The sequence below is a fragment of the Lepidochelys olivacea genome (genome assembly GCF_965140295.1).
Source record: "Lepidochelys olivacea isolate rLepOli2 genome assembly, chromosome: 4".
Taxonomy (NCBI): domain Eukaryota; kingdom Metazoa; phylum Chordata; order Testudines; family Cheloniidae; genus Lepidochelys; species Lepidochelys olivacea.
In genome coordinates this window covers 86,017,510-86,037,481 of record NC_140414.1, presented here as the reverse complement: position 1 = coordinate 86,037,481, position 19,972 = coordinate 86,017,510, and the positions used below count along the sequence as shown (strand labels likewise).

The 19,972-nt window shown below is 40.6% G+C and overlaps 1 long non-coding RNA gene across 1 annotated transcript; it reads left to right on the top strand.

Annotated features, from left to right (window-relative positions):
• The first annotated feature begins 661 nt into the window (after positions 1–661).
• Positions 662–18,875, top strand: LOC311520080. The gene is made up of 9 exons (XR_014711481.1): positions 662–727; positions 2,486–2,661; positions 6,230–6,384; positions 6,522–6,572; positions 7,898–7,999; positions 8,516–8,610; positions 16,633–16,757; positions 18,287–18,393; positions 18,553–18,875. It is a non-coding gene; the product is annotated as an uncharacterized lncRNA (long non-coding RNA).
• The last annotated feature ends 1,097 nt before the right edge of the window (positions 18,876–19,972 follow it).

Here is a 19,972-nt window from a genome sequence, read left to right as displayed (position 1 = left end):
CTGTCCAGTCACTTCTCTCAGTGGCAACTGCAGTCAACTATCTAGCCACTTCCCCAGTGGCAAGGGGTTGGGGGAAAATCCAGGCCTGCCCACTACTCCAGGTCCCAGCTCAGGGACCCTGTAGAAGGCCACTGCTTGAGGCACCCCCTCCAACTCCTCAGTAGATTTCCCCGGGCCACTTCTCTTCAGCACCAGCATCCTCTTTGCCCTTGCCTCAGCCTACAGATTCCTGCTGCCTGTAGCACTGCTCTGTCACAGTAGTTACTGCCTTCAGCCTGCAAAGCAGCCAGTCCTCCTCAAGCTGCGGGGAGTGACTGAAGCTGTTCTGCCCTAAAGCTCTTCTTATAGGGGCCTGATTGGCTGCTCCCCTCAGCTCTTCTCTGGTTGGCTGCCTCCTGCACAGCCTCCCTAGGACTCAATTAACCCCTTAGAGCCCAGTGCGGGGCAGGAAGCCCATCACAATGTGTTTGTGTAAGTACACATGCACATCTTTCACTTATTTGTATTAAACCTGATGCTAACATGCACAAGAACATATTTACATATATTCTTCATCATACAACGTAGACAACGTAGTTTCTTTTTTGATTTTCCAGACTCTGCTAACTTATGACCTTCTGAAAAAGAAGTATATAAAGAAAAAGACAGGCCTTTACATTATTTCTTGCCAAAATAATGAGTACAAGATTCTTGAGGGAGGTCTGTTATTCGGCCTCTCCGAGAATAGGTAAGAGTTTATTTCTATTACTGAACAGATAATACACAAAGCTCTAAACTGCTACATATAAAATAACAAAACCATAGTTCATGTTCTGTTCAGTTAACTACACATTAATACCAGGATTGTGGGTTTCATAGTTCAGTCAACTCTCTCGCTTTTTTTGTAAGATGCTATTATTAAAAATTCTCATTAGCATAGGGCAGTGTTTCTCAAACTGGGTTCCGCGGACGGGGGTCCAGGGCCCCACTGATCAACTCCTCCCTCTTCCTCCCAGCACCTCCTGCACCCTGCAGAACAGCTGTTCCCCTGTATGCAGGAGGCGCTGAGATGGAGAGGGAGGAGCAGGGACAAGGCACACTTAGGCGATAGGGCAAAATCATGTCCAGGGCCACCAGCCCCACTGATCAACTCCTCCCTCCCAGTGTCTCCTGCATGCCGTGGAACAGCTGTTCCCCAGAGTGCAGGAGGCGCTGGGAGGGAGGGGGAGCAGGGGGGACTGGGGCGCTTGGGGGAAGGGGCGGAAAGAGGCGAGGAAGAGGAGGGGTAGGGGTGGAGCGAGGGCAGGAAGAGTTATTGCTGGGGTGGGGGCTTTGTGGGAAGTAGTGGAGTGGGGACAGGGCCTGGGTCTGAGCAGAGCTCTTGGGAGTCTGCGGCAGAATTTTAAATCAAAATGGGGGTCCTCGGGTTACTAAAGTTTGAAAACCGCTGGCATAAGGCATTAATACACATCTCCTTAAAAATCACTAGAAGCTTGGACTCATTGATATCCTAGACATACTTGTTGCTGTCTTCAATGAAACCTGTACTGTCTCATTAACATCAGTGAGACTGCAGGGTTTAACAGATGGCAGAATTTGGCCCTGTTGATTTTGCTGTCTTTTTCCAGTTGTTTAAAAAAACCCCCAAAGCTGGAAAACTTCCTGCCTTGCTGATCTTACAAATTCAAAATGTATTCTGTATAAAGACCCATCCCCTATGGTAGCTGGAAAGAATCCAGGGAGCTTGGAGGTTTCTGTCCTCTCAGTCTGCAACTGCTTTATTTTACTACTTAGAACGCATCAAAACTGGCTAAAGTTGCTTCCCCAGAAAATTATAGGGCCAACATTGATTGGGGGAGAGGGGGGGAGTGAAAGTCTAGTGGAATGTGCCTCAAAGTAAAGCTGAAAACTGACCAGGAGCAATTCTTTGCATATACACTGCATCTGAGGTGAAAATTTGGTTCCATAAAACTCAGTGACAAAATTCCCATTGACCTCAGCTTGAACAGGATTGTCCCCCATCTTTGTGATGCCAGCTAACATCATTTGAAAAGATTCCTTAAGGAGAATTGTATATCTTGGCCAATGTAAACACTGACAGAGGGACCCTGAGGCAGGTAATCTGCAGGGGAGTAGATTGAAGGGACAGAAAGTGATCACAACCTCTTTTGTGTTGGGGGAGCAGAGGGGATGACTGCAGGCCAAAGAATGGGGTTGGGGGGTGTTAGGGCACCTGGAGGTTGAATCCACACATTTCCTCACCAGCCTCACCAGCAGGGCTGCTATGGAGCCCCAAATGAAAGGCAACACCCCTCTTGAGGTAAATTCCTATTGTAGTACCAGGGTCCTCGGGGTTTGGGGGGGACAGAGAAGTACAACTTACACTTCCCTGTGCCTGTTTGGCTGATTCAGGCCCTTCTAGTTTTGTGAGGCCTGCGAGAACTGTTCTGCTAAGCTCAGTTCCTGCTGGATCATGTGAGGTAAAAGCATATTCTGATCTTTTCAGAGACCATTTTGTCATTTGGAACATGGAAACTGGATTTGTAAAGGATCGGATAAAGGCAGAGTACAAAGACCAGGCTCCCCCGCAACCCATTCTGCTTGGCCATCTCCTGTCTAAGGACACCAGGACCCTGTACAAGGATATTCTATCCAAAAGGAAAAGAGGGAAGGGAACAACAGGTTACAAATGCCTTATTTTAACTTAAGGCTGTGGAGCTACAATTGAAATGACCATTGTCTAGAGGGTTAGAGTCACACATTTGTCACTGAAATTTGGATTATTCAGATAAAGTCATAACCTTCCAATGCAAATTTCTTGGTTTGGCTAATACCCGTAGGGCCAGGCTGTGACTATCCCCTGCCTAAGGTATGTCTATGGTGCAATTAAAAACCTGTGGCTGGCCCATGCCAGCTGTTCTGGGCTCACAGGGCTTGGGCTGAGGGGCTGTTTAATTGCAACGTAGATGTTCATGCTTGGGCTGGAGCCTGGGCTCTAGGACCCTGCCAGGTGGCTCAGCCGCAGGTGTCTAATTGCGGTATAGCCACACCCTAAAAGCACATGGTGGAGAAGGAGCAAAGAGCTTCTGCACACAGGCAAGGACTGGCTGCACTTGCAGTCCTTGTGTTCCCCTGATCACAAGAACCAGTACCATTAGCTGTCAAAGGCAAGATGAGGAGAAGCAGCAGTAGCTACCCCCCATTTCTGCACCAGACTGTAGCTCACGAAAGCTTATGCTCTAATAAATTGGTTAGTCTCTAAGGTGCCACGAGTACTCCTTTTCTTTCCACAGAAGGGAGTGCACACTGTCTTTTCTTCCAGATTGGTGCAGTGGTGACTGTCCCCAGGAGCTCTAGACACAATGCTGATCAACGTTCCCTGGTGGACAGAGTGGCTTAGCACAGCCCACAATGTATAACTATCCCTTAATGCTATCGTATAGCTCTTAATGTTATTTGAATGTAATATTTGTGATGTGATTTACTATTATTATATTGGAGCAAACTCCAGACTTTAAATGGCAATGTAAAATTTATTTCTATACATAAAGATATTTTCCTCAGGGATTTTTCACCAATAGTGTTATAATTAGGGCTGTCAAGTGATTAAAAAAATTGATCGTGATTAATTGTGCGATTAATCGCACTGTTAAATAATAATAATAGAATACTATTAATTTAAATATTTTTTGATGTTTTCTACATTTTCAAACATATTGATTTCAATTACAACACACACACTGTACAGTGCTCACTGTATTTTTTATTACAAATATTTACACTGTAAAAAACAAAAGAAATAGTGTTTTTCAATTCACCTAATACAAGTACTGTAGCATAATCTCTTTATTATGGAAGTTTAACTTACAAATGTAGAATCATGTACAAAAAATAACTGCACTCAAAAACAAAACAATGTAAAACTTTAGAGCCAACAAGTCTACTGAGTCCTACTTCTTATCCAGCCAATCACTCAGACAAATGAGTTTGTTTATATTTGCTGGAGATAATGCTGCCCACTTCTTCTTATTTGCAATGTCACCTGAAAAGTGAGAACTGGTGTTCTCATGGCACTGTTGTAGCTGGCATCACAAGATATTTACGTGCCAGATGTGCTAAAGATTCATATGTCCCTTCATGCTTCAACCACCATTCCAGAGGACATGCGTGCATGCTGATGACGAGCTCTGCTTGATAATGATCCAAAGCAGTGTGACCTGATGCATGTTCACATTCATCGTCTGAGTCAGATGCCACCAGCAGAAGGTTGATTTTCTTTTTTGGTGGTTTGGATTCTATAGTTTCTGCATCAGAGTATTGCTCTTTTAAGACTTCTGAAAGCATGTTCCACACCTCATCCCTCTCAGATTTTGGAAGGTACTTCAGATTCTTAAACCTTGGGTCGAGTGCTGTAGCTATCTTTAGAAATCTCACATTAGTACCTTCTTTGCATTTTGTCAAATCTGCAGTGAAAGTGTTTTTAAAATGAACAACATGTGCTGGATCATCATCTGAGACTGCAAAACCATTAAATATATGGTAGAATGCAGGTAAAACAGAAGAGACATACAATTCGCACCCAAGGAGTTCACTCTCAAATTATTTTATATATATATATTATATATATATATAATGGGTATCATCAGCATGGAAGCATGTCCTCTGGAATGGTGGCTGAAACGTGAAGGGGCATACGAATGTATAACATATCTGGTGTGTAAATACCTTGCAATCCTGGCTACAAAAGTGCCATGTGAACACCTGTTCTCACTTTCAGGTGACATTGTAAAAAAAGAAGCAGGCAGCATATCTCCCGTAAATGTAAACAAACTTGTTTTTCTTAGCGATTGGCTGAGCAAGAAGTAGGACTCAGTGGACTTGTTAGCTCTAAAGTTTTACATTGTTTTGTTTTTGAGTACAGTTATGTAACAAAAAAAATCTACATTTGTAAGTTGCATTTTCACGATAAACAGATTGCACTACAATACTTGTATGAGGTGAATTGAAAAATACTGTACATTTTGTATTCTGTGTTGTAACTGAGATCAATCTACTTGAAAATGTAGAAAAACGTCCAAAAATATTTAATAAATTTATTTGGTATTCTACTGTTTAACAGTGCAATTAAAACTGTGATTAACCGCGATTAATTGTTTTGAGTTAATCACATGAGTTAACTGCAATTAAATCGACAGCCCTAGTTATAATGCATGGATCTATAATGCTCCTAAATGGAGATCTTCCTAGGCAGCATCAGTAAATAAGAACTGGAGCCTATTATTCACTCCAACTTGAGATAAATTAATTTGAAATTTGAAGGCTCTGTTCAGGCAAAATTAACCTGCTGGATTACTGATGTGTGGGTAAATTTGGAGAGTGCCTCTGAGAAGCCTAAGTTAGAGAGCTCAGATAGAGTGTGTGATGGAATCCAACATTGTCTGGGTGGATGTTGATCTATCCCAACACAATGAGATTTGTGAACGTGGTTACTAAGTCAGACAGCATCTCCAACAGCTTCACTAGGAAGCCCTAAAGTCGATATTGATGAAAACTACTCAAGGTGGCCCATCGCAGTCATCACATGGTTCATAGTTGGGTTCCTGGAAATGACACCAAGGATGTCTAAGTGATCTGTTGCTAGAGTAGCATGGTGTTTCCTTGGCTACCTAGATGTCATTCAGCTAGAAAAAATAATTTTAAAATGCCTGCACATCTCAAAGAAAAGATGGGTGAGGTAATATCTTTTATGGGACCAACTTCTGGTGGTGAGAGAGACACACTTTTGAGCTTACATAGAACTCTTCTTCAGCTTATGTCTCTCTCACCACCAGAAGTTGGTCCCATAAAAGATATTACATCACAGCTACCTGCACCTCTCAAAGCAGTTTCTCCCTGACCAAAAGATTTTTCAGGCGGAGAGATGAGTAATCAAAAAATCCAAATGTTTCTGTTTTGACTTGTAAGTGAATGTAGAAGTGTAATCTTGAATCCACTGTGACTAGTTCATGGCAATTACTTAAGACCCAAATTGCTAAAACCTACTTAAATTACCATAGTGATGAGCATAGACTAAATTAGATAGAAGCCTTAAGGCTATAGTGACTCCATATTTCTGAGTTGTGCTGCTTTCCCTGTGTGGGATTTTGCTTCAGTAATACAGCAAACAGACAGCAGACTTACCTTTTGTTTTAATAAGATGTCTCCCATAGAAGCCCTAGCCCTGTTCCTCCCATCAATCCTGTTATTTTAGTAATTCAGATGCCCTGGGAAAGACGTAATGAAAGTAAAACTGCAAAGAAAAGGAGGCTGGAGAATGAGGTAAAACAGGAGCTGGAGAAGCTACAGCAACTTGCTAATGAGAAGTACAGTGCTATTGATCAGTACCTGCTCAGTGGAGATGAAAAGGTGAGGAATAACATCATAAGTACATTATATTTTCTATTGTAATGTTAATACTTTGCACTTATATAATGCCTTTCATCTGAGGTTCTCAAAGCACTTTACAAGTGTGCATTAATTAAGCCTCACAATTACTCTTCCAGGAGAGCTGAGAGTCTACACTGTAGACCGCAATCTGCTAAACATATGCATAGGTAAGTGTATGCACATGAATTGTTCCGTTGAGGCTAGGTAAGTATTTGTAGAATTGGGACCTAGAACTTTAAACTCTTTGGGCTGGGATTGTGTTTTCAAAAGGCTGCATGGTGTCTTATACACCGTAGGGACTAGTATACAAATAATCAATTTTGTCCTCATGCAAATTAATAAAAAATGGCATCCCAGGGTGCAGCACAAATGATTTCATCATTTGATATGCTGAAGAGTTATGACAATACAATACTATATTTACAAAATTTTTCTTCACCACCAAAATTTGGTTCTGGCTACTGACATGCATTCTGTAATACTCATGAGCGGGTTATATGTCACCACAAACATTTCAACAAATGCCTTTGTATTGCTTTGCATTTTCATTTTTCTTGTATGCACCTTCTATGTTATGTTCACTCCATTGGTTCCATCATGATCTGCTTCTCAAGAAGAGCTTGAAATAGGTGTTTTCAGGGGAGAATATAATAATGTTCATGACTAAGCAAAAACTCGATTTTGCATGGGCAGTGGGGTGTCACTAGTTGCTAAGGGTTAAAATGTAAGGATAATTAATTTATTTAAATGGAAGCCATTTTTTTTCTCCTTTTGTGGGTCCAAAAACAAATTTTTAACTTGTAGCAAAACGATTGCAGTTCTGGAGTACTGCAGTCTGAATTTCTTTCTTTAAAGTCTGTATAAATAGCCAGGTTGTTATCAGCCTTTTTAGACTCTGTGTACATAACACATTTCCTGTGTACGGTTAATGGTTTTAGTTTTTAAGAATTTCCCAGTCTGGCTTATGATACCCATCCTCCCCAAGTATGTTAATAGTATTCTGTCATTATAGCACTGAGCCAACAGAGAGGTTGACTGGCATCTTTTCTTCAGAGAAGGTGATCATTGAGATAAGTCCATAGGTGCAGCCATATGCAAAGGTTTATGTTTAAGCTACAGAACTCAACTGCAAGTCATTAGAGTCACTCAGCTTCCAGAGTCCATTCTTTTTTGACCAACACCAATACTACTAATTGCTTTTGGGTTCAAAATGCACTAAGAATTATTTCTAAAGAAACAGAAAGATGATTTTTTCTGGAAGTTTGTGTGTTTCATAAAATTTTGTTTGGTTAAATCTAAACAAGTTAAAAAGAGAGAGAAAAGAAATGAAATAAATCTGAATGCAGATGAGTACTTAAACTTGTGACTGGCAGAGGTCTTCTCCTAGGTAATAGTGTGTTCATACTATGCACACCACCTTTCTGTGTTCAGTTTGTAAACCCTGTCCCATCTCCACACTCTTGAAAGTACAACATCCATGCTTTTCTTACAGAATGCTGCCTTGACCTATACTGGAAGCCACCTGGTGCTTTCCAGCTACAGTGATGATGAGAAAATCACTTACATAACATTGTGGAACTTAGAAACTAGGAAGGTAACCTTGTTTTTTGCAACTTTAAATGCAGTTTCATGCGAGAAAGTGGCTGCTAAAAAAGTGCTTTTACAATCAAAACAGTGCAGATTCTAAATAGTCACATCTAACTGCTCATGAATGATCTGCAGAGCACAAATTATTTGCTCAAGATATTCCCAAAATATTTCTAAAAACATACAATCAGTTTTGCCAACCTCTTCATGAACAGTATGCAAACAAAAGAAAACGTGAAACTTGCTGAAAAAGATAATATGAACTAGTCTATGAGATCTTGTTTTAACAGTTAAGGTCTGTAGAACAGCATTTAGGTTTACTCTAAAAAGCTGCTTAATATCTTAATGCACATCAGATCTTTCTATGAGCAGAAATATTATTAAACCATGTAAAATGGAATGTTTGGTATTTTTTCATACCCGATTCTCTCAAATACACATTAGAAACATAAGACTTAAGACAAATGAAATGAGTGGCAATATGTGGCAGATACTAAAAGTGTATGTTTTTCTAAATTTGTAGGTTAAGAAGTGATTAAAAAATGAGCCAAGTGTGTGTTGTGTGGCCATTACAGATGATGCCAGTCAAATTATTTTTGGGGTCATGATGGAAAACAGGTAAAGGAAACTCCTGAACATAGTAATGCCTCTTTATACCTATAGTGCATTGTCGAGATATTAGCCCACATTCTCCCCTGTGCCAAGATCTGCTCAGTGCAGGAGAATGGCACGGGGAAATCGGATACAACTCCCTGATTATTTGGGCTGATGCTGATCAAGCCACCTACTGGAGAGCAAAGGATAAGTGAATAGATTTTGTGCATGGACTGGTAAACTGACACAATGACTGCATGGCTAGAATAAGTACTTTGAAGTCTCCTTTCAAACAAAATGTCTCTTGCATACCACTTTCTCCTACACACAAAAGTCAAAACAGTGTTGTGTGTTTGATGCCTGGGTTTCTTGTATAATAAGAGATGCCTGTGAGAAAATGTGACCAAATAACAGATTACTGTTACTTCAGAATGAAAAATTACAGGGAAGTCCTGCTCAAATGTTCAGCAAATCCTCTACTCACACTATACAGATCTGCTAAGTAGGAGAGTCATGAGATGTTTCCCATTCATTGTGAGTTGGGTGTCCTCTTAAGAATTATGGTATGCTCTGTGGTGTTCCATCATCATGGGTCACACATTGTGAACCGAAAACTATGTTAGCATTGTCTATCTTTTTCACACTGTTTCATCAGATCCGTGCTTCCTTTCTATCTGGCTGAAATGAATAATATCTACCAGTCCCAAAAGATTCAGATAGGACTTAGTTGCAAGTATCCCCAGCTGGGAGAGATGATCATTCCTCTCTAATTAAAAAATAGAAAGTCTTTAGTGACACAACCAACACACAGACTCAGATGGCTTTGCTGAGTCAGATTCAGCCTCTATACAGAGAATGGAGGTACACTGTGCACCTAACACTAGCCAGGGCCACTCACCTAGGGGAAGTTCTCTATTAGAGGAGGGCAGATAGTGCCTCACCCACTCTTTAAGGTTCCACTGATCAAATCTGTCAGGTTGGTGGGATCCCAATGAGCCAGATGGTTCAACAGAGATGTGCTGAATCAGACTGTTGGCCTAGCTGCTTGCAATGATCCCCTGACACCCAATACTGCCTACTTTGCATGGCTGTGATGGCCCCTGCCACTCTCCTGTACCAGAGGAAACTAAAGATATTTTTCACTACCACAGCTCCCTGCTGGGCAGACTCTGCTACTGGAGGCCCTCTCCCTACAAGGATCTGCTGCAATAGAAGCTGGTGTGCAGACCCCAAAGCAAACCCATTTCTTCATTCTCATTATCCTGGAGTAGGACACCACAAACTGAAAAAACACAAAAAGTGATTTTTGCTATTTGCAATAGGGCATCTCAATAGTCTTGTTGAACTGACTGTAGAAATAGAAAGGGTTTTTAAATGTCATTTCGCTCCTATAGCCTCTAATACCTAGTGACTACAAATCAACATTTCTAATGATTAAAAACTTAACGCCTGAAACAAGTCCCATTTGCATTGTTTGTAAATAGCTCCCTTCAAAAAAGTGTTCTTGTATAGTTATGCCGATTACATCTCTAGGCCCGCATCCAAAAATGTGTCTTCAAAGAACAAAAAGATATAGAGCAATAGTAACCGATCATTAACAAAATGTAAAGAATGACATTAAAATGGCTCCCCATCCCACAATCCTCTGCTTCTTCAACATCCTCACTTCCCTCCCGAAAAAGCTTATTATATAAGCCTCACAGTGAGCCTGCAGCATCAAATTCTGGTGCTGTTGGACCAAGCAATTTCCAGTACTTAGCAGTCTTCACTGAGAACACCCTGCTGAATTCTAGGCATAGTCAAGTGTCCCCGCTGAGCTTAACTGTTGGGGCTACACCACAGAGAAAGTCTGTCTCAAAGACATACAGCACCCCAAACTATTAAAAAAAATCAGGCAGCCAATGCTTTGAATTGCAGCTGGAAACTAATAAGAAACTACTCTGTTCTCTGCAATAAAGATGTAGTATTCTACGTCTGTGAAACACAGCTACATAGCCAGCTGCATTTTATACTACCTAAAACTTTCAGTGGTCTTCCATTGTAACCCCACTGCAGTAATCCAATGTGAAGGTTACAAAGGCATGGATAATGCTGGTGAGGCTGGCATCGTGCACTGGAAATCACAACCCCCTCGCCAAGGAAAGATGCTGACAACGGTACTATTGCCACGCCAAGGCATTTCAAAAAAATAAAAATAAAAAAAATCAGAAGTCAGGCTCCACAAAGTCATGATTTTTTAAAAATAAATGGCTCTCTTTTTATTTGCCTTCTGGTTTTTGAACTCTTGGGCCACACTCAGCTCATGCTTTTAAATTTTTCTCTGCAATCACAGGAGCTCGATTTTTATTTTATTTTTTAAACGAAAACTGAGATTCTTTCCTATTCACTCAGTTCCAATAGCTGGGGTTGTAAGAAAACCACCAAATATTTCAAGTCCCGTGATAAAATTGCAAGAGTTGGCAATACTATAATATTCTAATTAATTATCATGAACATTTTTAAGACATTTCAGATTTAATTTAATCTAATCACAAACAACCAGCACGCAGGATGCTGATTTAGTTCTGGAGTGAAGTCCATTCTCACATGCATCAATTATTATGTCTGTTTAATGTGGTTCCATGGTAGATACTGGTCTCACAATCTGCCATTATAAATTTCCTTGCTAATCTTGAAATGTTAGTACACTTAAATTTGACTTGCGAATCAATGTTTTCACCTTACTAGTCTTAGAATACTATAAAAATGACAGGAATGATGTTAAACCGCAATATTTTAAAACCACTTTACTTTAGCCATTAGTGTAAGATTTCAATGGGCTAATCTGCTAATTACTTCAAAGTAAATGGAATGACTTCTCCAAGGAGACTATCTGGTCTTTTAAAAAAATAATAAATTATAGCTCTCTAACATTTCCAGAGCCTGAATATTATGTTGGCATTCTTGATAGAGATCATCACTGTGTAATAAGCAAGTGAGAAGAGTTAATATGTCGTGTGATTTGTTTGTTTGTTTCTTTGGTCGTACAAACAGCATTCTTCCAATTTCAGAATTCCTACATTTGTTTCGTTAGCAATGCTCAAGGCTTAGCGGTACCTTGTGATAAGACTAATGTCAGAAACCTTTCAGTGGTTAAAGTAGTGGCTTGATGCAGATAGTTATTTTTATAATAGAATTGGGCACATAAATAGTAACACATTCTATGATGTTCACAAGTTTCCATAAACAAAGTGTGCATTGTGATGATTCAATATTCAAGCTGGTTGGATTAGACAGCAGTAAAAGGGCATGTTTCTGCTTGATTGAATAAGCATAACTGATCAAATCAAGCTTCCTGTGCAAATATTCATGACCACAATCACAAAAAAAACCCACTGAGAACAAAACTCCATTTATATTATTCTCTGGCGAATGCCAAAATTTTAAGGAGGAGTAAGCTACATTGGATAGATTTTCAGATAGAGCAAAGTGCGCCATTTGATTGTTTAGAGTAAGTGAAATGCATTGTTGAGGAAAGCATCAGTGCCCCCATCTCACTTCTTGTTTATCACAGTGCCCAGTTAAGGGAATTCTGCTTTGCTATATGCAAACAACTTTGCTCCCCCACCCCCCCCGGGGCACCAAATAGTTCTAGCTCTAGTTTTTTAAAAATTTAAAATTAAAACCAGTGCTTGTATTTTTGTCTCAACATAACACACAAACCAAAAGCTTATTTGGCAGGCAGTATTTCAGTGGCGAGCTCTGCTATCCAAAAGGCTCTGGATTTGTTTATAGTAGTGGTACACTCAGCTAAAATGCACGGTCTGGTGAAAATCTTTGTTGGGAAAGAGCAGTAGTGAGCACTTCAATTGCTTCCTGTTCATCACTGCTTGAAACAGTAACAAGAAAATAGGAATAAAATAAGGAGACCTCTAGTTCACTGGCAATGGGTTCCAGCTGTTCAGAATCCAGCAGCCTGATCCTACAGGCCATTGTGAAATCCTGTGGGCATCTAAACTCACTTGGCATAGCAAAAAGTTCCCTAGGTGCCAATGTTTCTGCCTTTGGGCATGTGCACTGTTGCCCCATTCTAGGTATCTGGGGGCCTATCTCCCACGTAAGCCCCAGAGCGATTCACAAACCAGATTGAAGGTGCAGGGAAGAGGAGAAGAATATGCATTCAGCCACCTATGTCGCATGTAGGGCTGGATCCCGTTGGCATGCTCAGAGGCCACCTACCAGATTAGGTCCCATTGAGAATCTGGCTGAAGCAGGAGGTGATGCTATCCCCTTTATAGCTTTTAGCCCAATTGTTAGGGCACTCACTTGGAATGTGGTAGCACCAGGTTCAATTCCCCTCTCAGGCAGCAGGGGAGCAAGGGTCTCCCACCTCTCAGGAGAGTGCTCTGACCACTGAGTTATGGGACATTCTAATGTGGGGCTCCCTCACTCTCTCCTGTGGAAGCTGTTCCACTGTGGATAAAAATTGAAAGAGTGATTGGCGCAGGGAGACCAGACCCTGGGGTCTTCCACCTAGGGTTGCCAGTTTTGGTTGGACATATTCCTGGAGGTTTCATCACTTGACACACTCTTTAATTAAAGATTAATCTTTAAGTCCTGGAGGGTTGGCAACCCTGTGTGCACCTCCCAGGTGGGTGTCCTAACCATTGCACTACAGCATCATTGTTATGTTCTCTGGGGGAGCCCCCACCTCAGATTAGCCCATCTCTCAGTGGTTAGGGCACTAGGAGACCCCTGTTCAAACCTTCTCTCCCCTTCTGCCTGAGGAGGAAGGAATTGAACCTGGGTCTCCCATATCTACAGGGCTAAAAGTTACCTTCCTCCTCTGGCCATTTTGCATGGAGCAAGGCAGACACACCTAACTCATTTCTGCAACAAATGCTGTAGGCACCTGTCATAAATATAAAAGGGAAGGGTAAACACCTTTAAAATCCCTCTGACCAGAGGAAAAACCCTTTTCACCTGTAAAGGGTTAAGAAGCTAAGATAACCTCGCTGGCACCTGACCCAAAATGACCAATGAGGAGACAAGATACTTTCAAAAGCTGGAGGAGGGGAGAAACAAAGGTGCTCTCTGTCTGTGTGATGCTTTTGCCGGGAACAGAAAAGGAATGGAGTCTTAGAACTTAGTAAGTAATCTAGCTAGATATGCGTTAGATTCTGTTTGTTTAAATGGCTGAGAAAATAAGCTGTGCTGAATGGAATGGATATTCCTGTTTTTGTGTCTTTTTGTAACTTAAGGTTTTACCTAGAGGGATTCTCTGTTTTGAATCTAATTACCTGTAAGGTATTTACCATCCTGATTTTACAGAGGTGATTCTTTTACTTTTTCTTCTATTAAAATTCTTCTTTTAAGAACCTGATTGCTTTTTTATTGTTCTTAAGATCCAAGGGTTTGGGTCTGTGTTCACCTATGCAAATTGTGAGGATTTTTATCAAGCCTTCCCCAGGAAAGGGGGTGTTGGGTTTGGGGAGGATTTTTTTGGGGGAAGACGTGTCTAAGCGGGCTCTTTCTCAGGTCTATATTTGTTAGACGCTTGGTGGTGGCAGTGAAAGTCCAAGGGAAAAAGGAAAATAGTTTGTACCTTAGGGAAGTTTTAACCTAAGCTGGTAAAAATAAGTTTAGGAGGTTTTCATGCAGGTCCCCACATCTGTACCCTAGAGTTCAGAGTGGGGAAGGAACCTTGACAGCACTTAAGGAGACAGGTTCCCATTTGTGGATCACTAAGCAGAGATAGGTTCCTGTCTCCAAGAGGGGCCAGGATTAGCACACACCTCTGTCATTAGCATACCCCATTGGTTAGGGAGTTGCCTAAAGTAGGGTGCTGGCTTTTGCTGATTGCATTTTGAGGTGACTCTCTCTTCCCACTCATTGTATAGGTAGCCTCGGTGCCTAACTCCAGCCTTGTTGATCACAGTGTTGTTCCAGGTGCCTAAAAGGTTAGGCACAGCAATGCCAAAGTCCCTTTGGGGATCCAGGCCAAGATTATTTGTGGAGGATTTTTAAAATTAATGTTTAAATATAAAGCTAGCTGTTAAATAAAAGTAGATATTAATCTATAGTATAGCTACTGGACAAAATATACTATAGATATTAATATCTAATAATAGCTAATTGTGACAAAATATAATTAATTTACACTCAGTTACAGTTCAGTCTTAACCTTCTATGTTGAACAACAAATAGAGCACTCAGTGATGTAACTAATGAAGGCACTAGAGCAAGGAAAAAGAAGGAAACAAAGTCTGTGCAGTAATATGGGGAAAGAGTTGAAGTTATCAGAAGAAGCTAGTTGTGTTTATATCAGAAAAGAAAGTAGGAAACATAACAGTGCCATCAGTCTCTAGGAAGAATAGTTTGAGGAAATCTAGTAAAGAAGAAATTGACAGACACGAAGATTCCATTTCAGAATCTGTGATTCGTTCAGTTAGAGGTGGCCTGGTCACGGGAGACCTGGGTCTGGGGCTCTGTCGCTACTGAGACACTGGCCACTACTGGTCTGTTTAGGTTGTAAGATATTAGGGACAGAGACTGTCTCTTACCATATGTTTATATATTGCCAGAACAATGGGAACCTGATCTTAGTTGGGGCCTCTAGGTCCTATTGTTATACAAACAGTAGTTTCACCCTTCAATCAATACTTTACTGTAGAAGTTACTACATAGAGGACGTATCTGAAAACGTCAGTCTTGTTATCCTGCATTACCCAGAACTTTGCCAGGAAGGGGCATCCTAGAGATCCCATCCTCAGTAAACTATCTACGTTCAGTAGGTTCCCTTGTTTTTGTTGAATGGACAGACTTAGATTAGGAAAAGTTTTCAGTTTAATGAACACTACAAATTTCAGTAACCTTTTAAAGTGAGCATTAATAAAGCAGTAGTTCAAATACTCTCTTGCTCTTTGAGGAGCAGAACTTTTGAAATCTACAAGTATTCTCACTACTGTCCCTGTAGCTCATGCCAACAAGCACAGATGACAGATCATTAACAACAGGGCCGATAGTTTTTAGAATCATTTAATAAAGAGACTTTTGTCTGACCTGAATCCCCTGAGCTGGTATTGTTTCCATGACAACAGCCACAGGTATGCAATAGAACACTTCTGAATTCATCTCCAGAGAAATGGAAACACTTGAAGTGTTGCTTTTGAAGCATCAGATTTCATCTTCTAAGCAAGCTTCAAAAGTCTGTAGCACATTTATAGTAAGGCAGAAGGTTTGAAAAGGTATTTTTAAATTCCTTATTTCTGTAATAAGCTAGTGGTGTGCCTGGGTACCCCTTCCCTTTGCTGGACAGAAACACTTATGAGCCATATGATTTGGAGCCATGACTGCTAATATAGATTCTTTTAGCTGAAGCATTCAGAGCAGAGGGATCTCAGTTCTGTCCCAGAATTCAACAATATGACAATCACTAAATCCAGTTTTACGATAGATTTGTTATAAGGTTCTTTACCAATGATCTCCCAGAAGTCATTACATTTGCAATGCAAGAGTTGAGTGATTTAGTTACTACAGGGGAAAGCCTGAAAATACTTGACATTTAATCAGCCATTTTTATACAGTCAACCCTAACTAAATGTAGTTGCTCTTTCATGTGGGTAACAATTGGAAGGAATAAATTAAACCAAATGTGTCCAAATTTAATCTGTTTACAGTAGGTCCTGAATGGACTGTGAATTTCTCAGATTTTCTATTTCTCATTACAATCTTAAAGGTAAAACAATCATGAACAGTTCTCTGTAGATACAGAGAAATCCCAGTTATCTAAATTTTGGGATCTCTGAAGTTCAGACCCCCCCCCAAATCAAAATTTCAGTTTTCCAATTTTCAGAGATGCCCCACAACCCATTTTGATAAGAGTAAAGCAGCACAGTTCAGTTATCAAATACAGGTTACTCCTCTTGTTGATTTCAAACTGACTTCAACAGGAGCTGCAAGTGTTCCCCACCTCATAACAGGTCACTGGAAAACTGTCACTTGTATTTCATGAGTGGCTTTTCTTACAAAATTGACCAAGTATATTTTTTGGTTGACTGTTCCTAGGATTAAAGTTTGGGATACATTTCACCATAAACACAAGATTATTCCAGGTTATGAAAGTCTTCAACTCACTATAAACAGCAAACTGCATATGTTAGAAGGAGGGGCAAAAGCAGTACTACTTGCAGGTTTGTGAAACTTACTATTCCGCAGTTAAACCTTCTACAATTCTATTCTCCATCTTGTTCTAAAAAGTACTATCAAGACTGAATGATAAATATGAAAAGAGACTTTACTGTATCTCTTAATTGTATTTGTTTTAGTGGTATTAAAGCCAAAAACTTCTTGTAACGCGAGTGAGATTACTAGAGATCTGACTGGTAAGACGGGAGCAGGGTCCTTGTAAGCCCCTGAACCCAGCATGTGGCTCTAGTAACCCATTTTACATCTCCCCCACGGGGAGATGAAGCAGAAGCTTTTCCCAGCTCCCAGGTGGAAGTGGGGTGGTCTGTGCACATGGTGCCAATCCCCTCTTCTTGAGGCAACAAGACAGGAACTTCCCACTCTTGGGCAGCTGAGAGCCACACTGGGCTCCCCCTCAACTAACCCCAACCCAGCAATCCATCCCCTACTCTGGAAAAAGCACAGCCTTCTGCTACCAGCTAATGTAAATAGTAACAGTCTGGGCTATAGGATCACAGGAGGAGGTTGTTGTAACTATATTTCTCCTCCCCCTCCCTTAACCTCTGATGCAGAAGATAGGGAGTAAAGAGAGAAACCTGATCTGAACCTGCTGTTCAAAGGCTCTGCCTCATTTGGGAGTAATGGTTCAGCTATCACTATTGTTATGAATAGGACAGCACACCCCAGGTATTTGCAGCTCAATTTGAAAATATTTACTGGGGGCTCACAGGCAAACTTGTATCTCTGACTAGGACCTTATGGAATTGCCCTTCCTAGGAAGGAAGAGGTGGAATTTAAGATGAAGCACAAAATTTGACCTAATTTTTTTTTAAATAGAAGTAATTTTGTCAAAACCAAAAGGTTTTGAGAAGACATCAGTTTCAGCCAATCCAGGTGACAAGTCCAGGGTTGGAAAGTTCAGAAACATGACCATTTTAATTTAAAATCTGATGTTTTGACCACTGAGTTTTGTGAAAAATTTCCCAAGGTTTTGGTTTTGTTATGTAGAAGTTTTGCAAATCAGAATGGTCAGTTTCTGTCTAGTTCTAATTGTTAGGTGAGAAATTAAATATGAAGCAGTTATGCCAACCAGACCAAAGTCAGGCCAATAAAGGTTGCTGGGAAAGTTCCTGAACGAGATAGATAGAATAAAAGAATACTTGTTTAAGTTGCAGGGAGTAAGAAAAAATGGGAGGCCTGCATTCTTGCACCAAATGTTCTAGGAACAGTTTGTTGAGATAGGAGGCACTGTTTTCCACTCCCTGTTCTTGTGTTATGTCTGTTCTTAACTCCTCGTCTCCTGGTTGTCATCCATACCGATAAAGTTAGTGAAGCATTGCAATTTGCTAAAAGTTATCTACAATAAGGGGGTAGAAGTGCATGCATAATAGAGAGAGAGGATTTTAACTAACATAGGGGAGGGGTGGGCTGCTTTATGAATAAATCTATAAAAACCTATTAGTTTTACTTAGAAGCTGCTGGTTCTGTTTGGAGACGGGCTGCTCTCTATTGTTGTGTGCACTCTTCAATAAAGAGCTTTGTGTTCGGACCTTGCTGGTGTTGCCCGTCTCTCTCCGGTCAGACAACGAACTGTGCCATCTGGGGGTTCGAGTCCTCGCCATAATGGAATTCTATATTCAGGTAAGAGTCTTAAGGAAGTCAGCCGTCTAGCAAGAGTCACGATGCAAATATCAAAACTGCTTGTTTTGAAGCCACCAATATCTGCCAAGCCAGAAACAAAGCATTTGTTTTAATTAGGACAAATTACGTACAGTGGTGTGACATCTTTATTTCTTTTAGGTGAAGTAAGTCTGTGGGACTTGGACGACTGTTCAGTTATGTCTGTCTTTACACCTGACAGCAAGATCTCCTGCCTAACAGTAGCTCTGGATAGGAAGACAATTCTTGTGGGTATGAGTGACAGCCCTGCTCTTATCATCTTGAAAAAAATAGAGTGCCAAAGTCACTGAATTTTACTGATCGAGACTTATTTGGAGAAGAATCTACTAGCAGTGAGGAAGAATCTGAAGAAAACTAGAGAACAACAATTAAGGAATCTAAAGATATTGATACTTAAACATTTAGTATATCTGAATTATCTACACCCATACACTGAGTAGAGCCAGGATTTCAACCAATTTGTCTTTGCCTTTGAGACTAATAATGCAACACTTAAAAGTCACATTCATCTAATGACCACAAGTTGTTGCGGCTCCAGTTACATACAATGCATTTTAAAACTAGTAAATTGAAGTAGGTAGTTACACCAGGGATGCATCTGGCTTCCATAATTCAGCAAATGTATTCTTGCATAACAATAGTAGTCACACATATCCCAGTCCATTAATCCTTAGACATGTGACAAGATCTGAAAAAAAAGAATTAAAGTAAGTGTGACAGAGAGGCCTACTGATGGTTCACTACTGTGTCAGCGCTTGTCAGATCTGACACTCACTGTCCCGCACAAACTGCTGTCATTATGTTTATCCAGAAAGTAGCATGTATTAGATCATTAAAAAACTAATAGCTCACTAACATTCTTGCATGATTAACGTATGGTTAACGGACAAAGAATTATACAGATGTGTTGGAAATGTGACTAAAATGTGTCTAAACCAGGCATGTCAGGGGAAGTTGATTAACAGGTTCTTACAGACAAAGGAAAGGGGCAACTACCTCAAGCCTGGTGTGACCCAAAGACAGTGGGCTAGGCAGTTGTATCTGAGATTACAGGAAGATCATTTGTATTGTAAAAAACACAAACTAGCATGGCATCAGCACCCAGGAGGGAAAAGGAACTTGATCTGGGGATACATTTCAGACCACCACATTTCAAAGGGTGCCTGGGCTACAAAGAGAGGGTGAGTGAACCCCTAAATTATCCTCAGCTAAGGAGTCAAAGAAACCAAGCACTTGGAGCTCTGTGTGTTGGAGCCTGGCTGAAGGACTGGTGAGAGAACCTTCTTTAAAACTCAACTATTCAAAGTCTTAAGCATACTTTTATTTTTGTATCATGTCTATCCTTATTCTTTTATATGTGGTATCACTTAAACCTATGTCCTTTTGTAATAAGCATATTTAATTTTACCAACTCAGTGCTTTGATTGAAGCAGACGGTTTGTCAACCCTAGCTAAACTGCTGTGTACTCTCTGTAAAGGAGCAGAAAACTTGATAAGGTTTTGTTGGTGCTATAGGAAGAGGGGCTGAACACTGCAGACA